Source organism: Struthio camelus, chromosome 2 (genome assembly GCF_040807025.1).
Source record: "Struthio camelus isolate bStrCam1 chromosome 2, bStrCam1.hap1, whole genome shotgun sequence".
In the NCBI taxonomy this organism is placed as follows: domain Eukaryota; kingdom Metazoa; phylum Chordata; class Aves; order Struthioniformes; family Struthionidae; genus Struthio; species Struthio camelus.
Window position 1 is genome coordinate 56420842 of NC_090943.1, and position 10801 is coordinate 56431642.

The window sequence follows — 10801 nt, forward strand, 5'->3', positions numbered from 1 at the left end:
TGTAGGCGCCGCGCAATAACGCTAAAACGCTCTAGAGATTTTTTTTTTTTTTTTTGGCCTGGTGAATGCTAAAGAAAGGGGCGGGGGGAAAGTCTGTTGTCGAGGAACGTTTCCGGCGTTTTGAAATGATATTTTGGCGTTGGGATGGTGTTCGGGGCGGGGATACCGGGAAAAGGGGCTCACGGAAAGGCGGGTGTTGTCTCACCGGTTTTGTGTCCGGGGAAGGTGGTGGCTCGTAATACAGGAGATGGGATTTTGGCAAAGCTGCTTGCGTTGTGGTACTGGTTCATCAGCCGGTCCTGAGACTGGAAACGTTAAGTACTTTTATCAGCGGGCTGAAACGTTGTTACCTGTTGCGTGGGGAGCCCTCGGAGTCCATGTTGTATTTGTCCGCAACCTTCTTGTGAGGTCAGAAAGTACTGCTTTACAGCAAGGGGGTTAAGGCACAGTGAGGGGTGTGCCTGATGTCTCACATCGTAAAACAAGCTTCTGGAGTCCCAGGTTAGCACTGTCAACTTACGGTCATTTTATGTGCTTTTTGGTTGCTGAGAAGAAAACCCTTCGAAAGTATAACCCTAGTGTTTTCAGATGGAAATTGGCAATGAGGAAGGGAAAAATTCTTCCGTTTGTAGTATTAGATATCTCTACAGTAGAAGTCAGCCTCGTTAATTAGATAGGAAAACAATAAATCGCTTATGAGCAAAAATGCTTCCTAGTATCTGTTGAAAAGATGCAAGAAACAAGGCTTTCCTCCTATGACTTACAATCTTCAAACGCTATTTGTAAATACAGACGGCACAAGCGTTACAAACAGGTCTGATTTTTTTTTAAGTCGGCAGTGTCCCTTTAGCGCCAAAGAATCATACCCTTCGTTAATCTCTGCAGCTGGAACAAGCAGTGAGACACAGAAAAGACTGCTGAGAAAGAAATGACCCTAAGGAACTCTAGTGTTTGAAGGGAAAGATAAAAAGAAGAGCCTGAAGGAATATCATAAGCACCAGGGACCTAGTTCTTTCTGTTAAATAAAACCAGGGTACAGACGGCAGCTAACGTGAGAACGTGCAAAAGCAGAGAAAACAGTCCTAACTTTATTCTTTATTCACTTCCGATTATTTGCCTTTGTAACTTACTCCTTTGCAAACCTCATGTTCTGGATGGGTCCTGTGACTTCAGTTTTTCTACAGCACCTGTTACTCTTGCCATAGCTTATCATGCGTATTACCAAGTCATAATGTGGACAACTGGTACTTGACAACATCTTCAAATGTAATGTTTAACATACTTGTATCAGTTTCCCAGTTCCTTCCCTTGTTATAGAAGAACAATTATTTGCACTTGAAATTCTGGACATGCTGTCCAGGGCATGTAACTTGAATGCGCAAGAATTTCCAAGAATAGAATAGAATTTCCAAGTACTAGTCAAATATTTGTAGATATGGCGATGCACCAAAACGGACTGGCTGGAGGAGCACTTGCAAGGATTAATACACAAAAAGCAAAACAAATTATAATTTTAAACTTTGCATTTAGGATGTAGTAATCTTTTTTCATTTTTCCATTAAAAAAAAAAAAGAAATTCATGCTTTAAAATGCTATGAAAGATTGAGAGATCATCTTCTGACCTGAGGTGTCTAAAAGAGGTACCTGATTCAGGACTTTAGGCTTCTTATACACCTATTGGAATATCCAGAGGACAATTCGAAGCATCTAAGATCCCACCTCTCTAGACTCTTAAATAAACTAGGCACAGAATATAGATTGTATGAATGCTACATGCTAGTGTCCATTTATCAAGTTGAAATAGATAGAAATCTCAGGTTATTACCAGTTGATTCTTTCCCCACTTTCTTGATTTTTTTTCTTTTTTTGATAGAGTGAAATCTAAAACATAATCTCTGGATCAACTTGTTCCTTCATTCTTCTGCACAAACCAGCAGGGCTCAACCTAGGAGCTGTAACACCAAGTAAGATTGTAGCAGTTACGAACTGGGTTTGGAGTGACAGAAATTCAGTCTCTTCTGCTATTTCTACTAGTATTTGGGGTCATGTGAAATTAGTGACCTGTAAGTGGGATCACAAACAGAAAAAGCTTGAGAATCTGTAACCTCAGAAACAGTCTCCTCTGAGAAGACTTTAAAAACTCTGCCTTACCATGGAAAGATTACAAGGAATCCCACATTCCTTCTTTAGAATAAAGGGCTTTGTGAAAAACAAATTTAAGACCCCACCAAGAGTTTCTGTTCTTAATCACAGAATATATGTTTGTCTAATAATATGGAAGTTTTAAAGAGGATCTACATGGAGGAAGGAGTGGGTTTGTGTTATTTTGACTTCTCTCAGTTGTGTATGTGAAGCCTGAGAGGTTTATTCCTTACGAAAACTAAGGGAAAGGTCATGTTTACATGGAAGTGTATAGCATCTCCTCTGTACTAGAAATTTTGCAAATTCCCAACAGGGCTATAGGAATTTCCATCAGGAAACGTCCATGAGCAAAAATGGCTCTGGAAGGTTTTGTTTTTCTTGCTATGTTAGCAACACTGACAAACAGGTTTGACTGCATATCTGAGTCTGCCAACAGAGGCACACAATTTGTTCTGGTCCTGATACTTCTTTAAGCAAACAAGCTGAAATGTACATGTATTTAAATATAATGGCTTCTCGGTGGTTTGTCAGGACAAGACTTATACAGTGATGTTTTCTATACCTACCGGCTGATCTTCCCACTAGCCTTGGAGCTCATTGGCCAATTTCAGTCAAATTTCAGAAGGAGTAGCAGGCTTAGACGCTGCAGTACTGCAGACTCTGAGAACTAGGTGGCCAGTAAGAGGGAGACACCCTCAAAGTGTCCCTGCTGATGAGAAAGCTAGCAAGCTTTCTCCTTTCTAGCCATCAGAGAGCTCAAATGAGGGAAATACAGAAGTACTTGCTTTCACTTGCAAGTCATCCTTAAAGAACATGAGAGTTTAAGGCCCCACTAGCCTTCAGTAGGTGGCTGACTGACAGAACTGGAATACCGATGAATTCAGCCAGGCGATACAGTTTCAACAGTCACCTGGAATAAAGTGCTGCAAGACCAACTATCTGGTTTCTATTAGGACGTGAAGATGTTTTTACTGACAAATCCTGAAAACATGTATTACTGGATGCAATGCTACTAGCTCTGGTAGTCCAACTGTCAACAAAGATATAAGGAATAACTTCTTGAAATGGTTAGATGAAAATGTGATTCATCTGCAAATATTTTCGCCCTAGTGGTGGCTCAAAGACTGAAGAGGAGCAATATTCATCCATAAATTTTCCTTCTTACATGTGAGGTGCTCCAAAGGAGGTATACAGGTAAGAGAATGTCTTGGTATCTTATTGTTTCAAGGAAAGTCAAACAGTAAATATGCTGTTTAAACAGCTGCAGGGATAGAAAAGATTTAAGTGAGCAGCAGCTTTCTGAGGTAGAAGTTGAACAGACTCTCCTTTATCCTGTAAAGGATATCCTGTAAAATTCCAGCATATAAGTGCTATACTGCTGTGTTTCACAGTCTCAGATCTGCAAACTGATCTCAGGCATGGAGTGGTGTTATGTCGAGCAGCTTCTTGTTTACACGTTCACCATGAAGACTGGAGTTTTGTCTGGAGAATATTTTTTATGCTTTCAGTTCTTCCCAAAGCACAGAATTCACATTAGACCATTTTCTTTAATTATTTTTCATCCAGTTGAAAAACTATGAGGTTTATCAAAGCCATTATTAAAATGGCTACTCCTGGAACGCTAAAGAAACATCATTTCAAACATACAAGTCAGAAATGAATTGTTAAAATGATCACAGGAAATCTAGCACAACCAGCTACTATGATGAATTTTTCAAAAAGAACATTCATCTCTAAAAACGAGCATTTTCCACTTAGCAAATTATTTGTGTTTTTAAATTTCATATAGTCCTAACTCTCTACCAAGAAAAACTGGAAACAAATCAGCATCACTGTAAAGGAAGATCTCTTCCACAGGGCTGTGAATAAAAGGAAATCTATTAATATATTTCGTCTTAAAAAGCCTTTGAGTATATTGCCCACAAGGGGCTACTAAGGAGATCAGTGCCGTGATCCAACAACTTCTTTCATCCACAGCATTCTTTATTCATATGACTTTCTTTTGTGGTTATAAACCCTTTGGGGCAGAGACCATTCTTCAGAATGCTTAGCTGTGTGCTATATAACTAGCCCCATTATCCTTTATGGACGTGTGTGAAATTAGGTATGTGCATAACTGTGCAGAATCAGGGCTTATTTGTGCATTACATCTTGGCACGGTGACGTGCTGCCTGAGAGTGCTAAGGCCCGTAACGATAGAAATAATAAACCTTAAGCGCTACCTTATAATTGAGAAGACAGTGATATTTTACCTGAAGTAAGAAGAAACAAAACCAGTAGACCCCTTTTTCTTAATTCTTTCTAAAATAGCATGTAATTAGTCCATGGAACTCATTTCCTCAAGATACTGACAAGCCCCTGTGCAGGGATAGCGTCAAGAAGGAACTGGCTAGGGAAAGAAACAGCTTTCAGGGGGAACAGCGCAACTCCAACCCATCTAAGAACTGCTCAAATGCAGTCTGAAAAGATGCCTCGTTTCGTTTCCCACAACGTACGGCAACCCAGACTGAGAGATGGGTTGCAGGGGTAATCCCTTCCACCTGCGGGAGGCAGTCAAGGACTCACCTGGATCAGTAGAAATTTACGATACGTTTACGATAACTGAAAGATCGTTCCTCCCTATAGTCTAAATGTTCTTTGACTGTGTTCAGTATTAAAAACTTGGGAAAGAAAATGAGCAACTTGATGATAGCCACCATTTTTCATGCTCAAAGGAAAAATTCTTTTGAAACCTGATTGGTTGTTGATTTACATCACAAGGGCTCTGTCAGATATTTAAAAAGTATTTTATCTTGCCTTATGTAGAATTTGTGCCAGCATCTCTAATTTCAACTCAGGACAGCCGAGGCAGAAATGTGGATATAGGCATCTCCTGGCACATACTCTGATAACTAGCACCTGTGCAATAAGCGTGACATGCTCCAGATACCTCAGATTTATATTCATCTGAAGTGCAGTCGATCTGTATATGTACAAGAGTCATTTAGCAGGACAGCCAGCACCTGATCAGCTCTATTGCCGATCCAGTCAGATTGCTAGCTGTGCAGAAATCCCAAACATGAGGCCAAATTCCTGTTTCTCTGCTTGAACAAAATTTAGGGGGTGGGGGCAAGAAAGTACAGGCATGGAAAGAAATAAGATATGTAAGTAAATACCCAGCTTTCTTGTTACAGAAAGGACGGCTCTTCCGTTAACAGCTACAGCGCTCTGGGTCCCTGTGAGCCTCCCCAGTAGCCACAGCACTCCTGGCAGGCCCATCCCCGCCACTGCTGCTTCCTCCCAGGAGCACACATCCTGCCTGTTCCTGCTCCCACTCCTACCCTCAGGCCGTGGCATGGAGGAAACGGTAAGGGCAGAGCAGAGCCACGCTGCCAGTTCCAAGCTTTCTTTGTCACGCTCCAGGCTCAGCATGGCCCAGCACCACTGCCTTCTTCCAGTGGCATCTGAGGCGCAACGGGGAGAGTTAAGAGTGAGGTTAGAGAAGAAATGTCCAGGTAGGAATAGGATGTGAGGCATGCAGCGATTAAAAAGCTCAGAATTACTAACGTGGCTCCTCACTGCTCCCAAATGCAGCGTAGCCCTTGTCTCCTGGCAGTATTTCTCCCAGCCCTGTCCTCAGCAGTTCTCTCTCCGCTGCTACCGTATGCCCTGTGCCGATGCTTCACAGGTAGAAAACTGCCACATAAACAATTTGCAAATTGTGGAGAGAGCATGCAAAGCAGAGCATGTGTCTTAGAGAGGGGGAAGAGGAAGAACTTCAAGAACTGCCAGACAAATGATTACGAAATGTCAAACCTTTTCTCAGCCTCTGCTTTTATAGCTTTACATGTCCTGCTTATTATTATTTATAACAGAAATGACCAAATGCTTGCAAACCATGGAAAAGAAACCATATCTCTTTAGAAGAGTTTATCATTTTTAAAGTTCCAGTCCTGCAGGTTTGAAAATGTCATTGCACATGACTGGAGACTTATGGACTCTAACTAATAACTTTATACATGAACAGTCCTGATAAACTCATTGCATCCACTCAATGCATCCACTCAAGTATTTACAGAATTGAGATCCAGTTATTCTGGAAATCAATATACTTCTTATTTTCATAATTTGTTCTGTTTGAGCCATTGTCTCATGCCTGCTGTGTTGACAATTATTTTTGAGTAGAAACGAGCTGTTTTAGCTTTTGCTTCTAAATGCTTTCAAATGTTTTGCTTCCAAATGCTTCCCTGGCAAATATAACCTCAGCCTGAAAACGTATTCCTGTAGCTATAAGATTTCATAATAGCGTGATATTTATCTCAGTCCATTAAATAACACACTTGTATAAAGAAAATTTTACAGGTTCTTGAATATCATAAGCAGAGTCTCAAGTCTCAATTTAAAGGAAACAATGCTTTTTGCTCATATGTATGGAGCTTTATGCAGTTATCTGAGAATCTGTAGTAGCATATCATATTATTTATAATAGCAAGATACAGTAAAATAAGCTAAAAGTGAAATTTTGCCTGTAGTTCTTGATGACTTGGCTTTCGATTGTTTTAAAATTTGCCCACAAGTGTTTTCCGCATATATGTTGTGTAGGCAGTAGGTATTAGACATGGTTAAAATTTAATCCAAGCCATGCTAAAGTGTCTTCAGAAAGAAGAAGGGCCCAGTTTCCTCATAGTAATGCTTCAAAGAAAAGTTTAAACCTGGATACTCCGGTTGCAGGAAGGGTGGATACCACACTAAATCTTTTTTTTTTTTTTTTCCCAGTTGTATATATAGTCACCTAATTCCAGTAGGTGCGATCAGAAGATTCAGTCTTCTGTCTACAGAGTGTTTAAGACTTTCACAGCAGCTCTGCAGGTTGCCCAGTTCCTCCTGAGTCTGAGGAGGATTAATGGGCCTTCATTCACCTTATATAAAAACCATGATTCTGTAAGCTGTTGTAAGGCTTCTTCTGCAGAGCCAGGTACTCTGGTCAGTCTTGATCCCTACAGTCACTTCATAATAACATAAGACTGTTTTTATATTTACAAATAGCATGCTGCCTCACCATGTTTTCATGAGTGCCTTTTAGACTGCTCAATGAGCTACTTGTGCACCAAGTATGCTAGGTATTTTTTTCAGTCTGCTGCCACTGACACAGTTCCTGCTGAGTCTTACATGATTATTAAGCAAAGCTCCATGTGGTTAAAGAGGGAACTTCCTGATAGCCATCTAGGATCTAGGTGTTACTGCAATACAAGCCATCTTTAAAAGTAGGATTTCATCTATGAAACAGAGTGTACTCTGATCCCATTTTCATATCTTTCATTACAGTTGAGTGAACTTGAAATGTTGCGTATTTGTTTTAATGAGAGAGTCTGTGGCAAGATGTGGTCTTCCTGCAAGATTCTGTGGTCTTAGAGCATACGAGCTCTCAAATCACGTAGCACACAGGGTGTTACATGCCAGGCTCTGTTTCCAAATATCTCCATCATCACACAACCTACGAACAGCTCTCAGACAAACACAAGTAAAACCCTGCCTAATTCTTGAGTCAAACACTCCCACCTCCTTTATTTTGCCAGGTTGCTCTGTCAGCATTATGTTGGCCTTTCCCCTTTTCAGTATATGCAGTCTTTCTCTGACATCTACAAGAGGATCAGTGTTAACACCACCCTCAGATGTCAAAATAGGAACAGGATAGCCACAGTCGGGTAATCTTGTCCTATTCTTCCACTGAAATGTATTGTGATTATTGTTTTCTCCTAGCTGGACACGGCAGTGGAGACTGGGAATGGAGCCCTTGCAGGGCATATGTGGTGCCTTCTTACACTTGGAAAAATATGTTGCACGTGCTTAGAGGTGCTTCTACACACAACTGCCTAACCAGATGTCAAACCAATGAGTAATAAGAAGAGTCAGCGGTTACTATGAGATATTAATTGTATGCTTCAGTAATTAGCTTCTGCTGAAAACCGGTTTTCCACAGGCCACAATTTTAGGATGGAAGTAGAGAGCAACATAAATGACAAGCATATAAACATGCTGTGGTTAACCGTGTCAGTCGGTAGATGGCTGTATTGCTTCTAGCTGTCTTCAGGGAATACGTTTCCATTTCTATGGCCAAGAAAGGGAAAGCTTTTTCCCAGAGATACAAGGAGCCACTGAGAGTACATGGAGACCTTTGCATTTTGATGTTTTAAAATGGCTCCATTTTAAATACAATATTATTCCTCCGTTTTTGTCTATTTGTTAATTGCACAGAATTTTTTAACACTCTGGTTTAGCAGTCTATCTGTTGGGTTTTTTTGCCTTACCTGAAGTAAAGTAATCTACTTAAACTCACCTTAAACTCACACCCCGGGTTGTGAAATCACAAAGACTCCATTATGGAGGAACTGGATATTTCAGCTGTTAAGAAATGGGCTGCGAGGTTTTTATGCTGTGTGTCGTGGGCTCAGATCTGGTCCATATTCATAGTTACTATCCTGGGTTCTTCTAATTGTTACCTGCTGGTTATGCAATAATACCTTTCAGTGGTCTCCTGTCAGTTTGTAATACACCAGAAAATACAATTGTTTCATTGATTAGCCCCATCAATGAGAGTGAATAAGTACAGAGTTCTAGCTATTCTTCCTTTCCAAAAAGCAGTCACACCAAATTGGAATTGCAAGAGACTGCCAGGGCAGCAGGAATAAGCTTGCAGTGTTAGGCTGCCTCTATTCTGCAGATAAAAAAACATTTTGGTTACCGAGAAAGCCTATTCATAAGTTTTCTCATGCATTAAATGACCACACAAAAAACCTTTCCCCTCTGCCCTAAAAATACAAGCCCAGCATGATGCCAGAAGAGCTCGGTGGCAGAGGAATTTATAATTGGCACAAGGAAATTGTATTGGCCAGAATAGGAAGAAATGAAAGAAGTTTATTTTTTTGCCAGTTGTGGGCAAGTACTTGAAAATAAGCAACAGATGTAAAAAGCTCAGGAAAGAAATAGTAAATGTTTTGAGACGCAGGTGGATTTATGTCCAGAAGATGATAACAGTTTCTGAAGTTCTTGGAATGATGTCCCGGTGCAGGAAAAGGAGCCTGTAGGAAGGATCTGTAGTCCTCTGAAAGCTCTGAAAATGTTGTCATGGGTTTCAATAGCCTGTAGAGCAGTGGAACTGCCAAATGTCGTGCATTTTACTGAAGCTAGCGGGGACCTTCTCACACTGGCCTGGCTCTCTGCTGCTTTCTCAGGCACTCAGGCCAGCTGCAGGGAAGCGTGGCAGGCTTTTTTGCTCGTAGTTCTGTCCTGAGGCTGCTAAAGGCCCCTGTGGCTTTGTTCCTTAGACAGGTAACCATGTCTTGCCTTTAACTGGGCTGTGCCCAGAAGTAGTGGACCTGATCCAGGCCAAAGGAACAAGGATAAAGGTTCCCAAGTGGACATGTCTGGAACCAGTTACAACAGGCTCCCCGCCAGCAAACATTTTACCTTTACCTGTAGAAAGTCCAGGAGCCAGAGCATGCACTAGTCACCTCAAGCTGCTATGCTTTATCCATCCAACAGCTCTAGCCACTGAAATCATCTGCATATTTGGGTTCAGCGTCCCTCTGCTTCCCCACAATTGGCACTGTCAGCCTTGGCAACCATCTCTCCCCTTGTTACTTCCCAGCAGCACCCAGTCAGGAGTGCCTTTGCTCTGCCATGGCTTAGACTAGTGTGTGTTGCTCGTTAACCGAAAATTTGTTTGAAAGCATGCACGTGAATGTAATAAGTTATTTGCATAAAAGAACACACAGGGAGCGTGGCATATCTTGGAAGCTCCGTTTCAGCCCCAGGCTGGGCCAATATAAAGAGGAGAACAGTAGTAACAAAATCAAAGAAACTGTAGTATCTGAGGCACATCAAACATTTCAGCTCATGGAAAATGCCTACAGCACTGTGACTGCACAGCATGTGGAAATGAACAACCAAGGCCTGGAACGAGACGGAATGATTTATATTAGTTGGTTTCACACTGGATGGCAGGAAACTACAGATTGAAATAGCAAGGGGATTTACCTCAAAAGTGTGCCTTACAGAGCTATGAGAACATGGAACGCTGATAATTCACACAAAATGAGGGGTCAAGAGAGATATTTAGCCTTTCTTGGACTGTGCACGTATGAAAAACTTGTGTTAGATAGCTGTAAGTCTGAAAGAAAGCTGACCCATTTTACTGTTTAAAACATTCTGAAAGCTCCCAAAGAGACTTATCTGATGCCACCTATATATAATGACCTAGATTTTAAAAAACAGTTGGGAAGCTGATGTCTGAAAATCTGCTGTCATTTTCCACACAAGGACCGAGTGTAAACTTGCGGTTTAGTCTCACTTAGTAAAGACTAGCATGCTTTTAGGACTGCTAAATTATATAACTGGGATCATCTTTTTTGGGACATGACCATGAAGTGACAACAGAATCATCCTTTCACAGCCAGACTGCTGTCTTAAAGGAGATCCAGGTAAGCAAAGGTCTAAAGTTGTTACTATCTGATAACTGTATAATTGTCCATATGATGTATTTTAATATGTTTATTAGTAAATGGGTGTCAGTGTCACCAAGTTCACTGGCACCATTAGTGCCTGCAGTTGGCCATCACGATGGCCAACAAATGAAGTGGCAAAGAGAATGAGTTGCTTTGTCAAGAATAAGCACTTAGAA

The 10801-nt window shown here is 41.1% G+C and overlaps 1 long non-coding RNA gene across 2 annotated transcripts; it reads left to right on the top strand.

Moving 5' to 3' along the window:
- Nucleotides 1-162: 162 nt before the first annotated feature.
- LOC138066359 (uncharacterized) lies at nt 163-8720 on the top strand. Of its 2 annotated transcripts, none has more exons than XR_011139756.1 (5): nt 163-278; nt 1874-1964; nt 3253-3336; nt 5316-5488; nt 7882-8720. It is a non-coding gene; the product is annotated as an uncharacterized lncRNA (long non-coding RNA). The 2 variants fall into 2 exon arrangements; XR_011139757.1 differs by having other exon boundaries at nt 175-501.
- Nucleotides 8721-10801: the final 2081 nt, after the last annotated feature.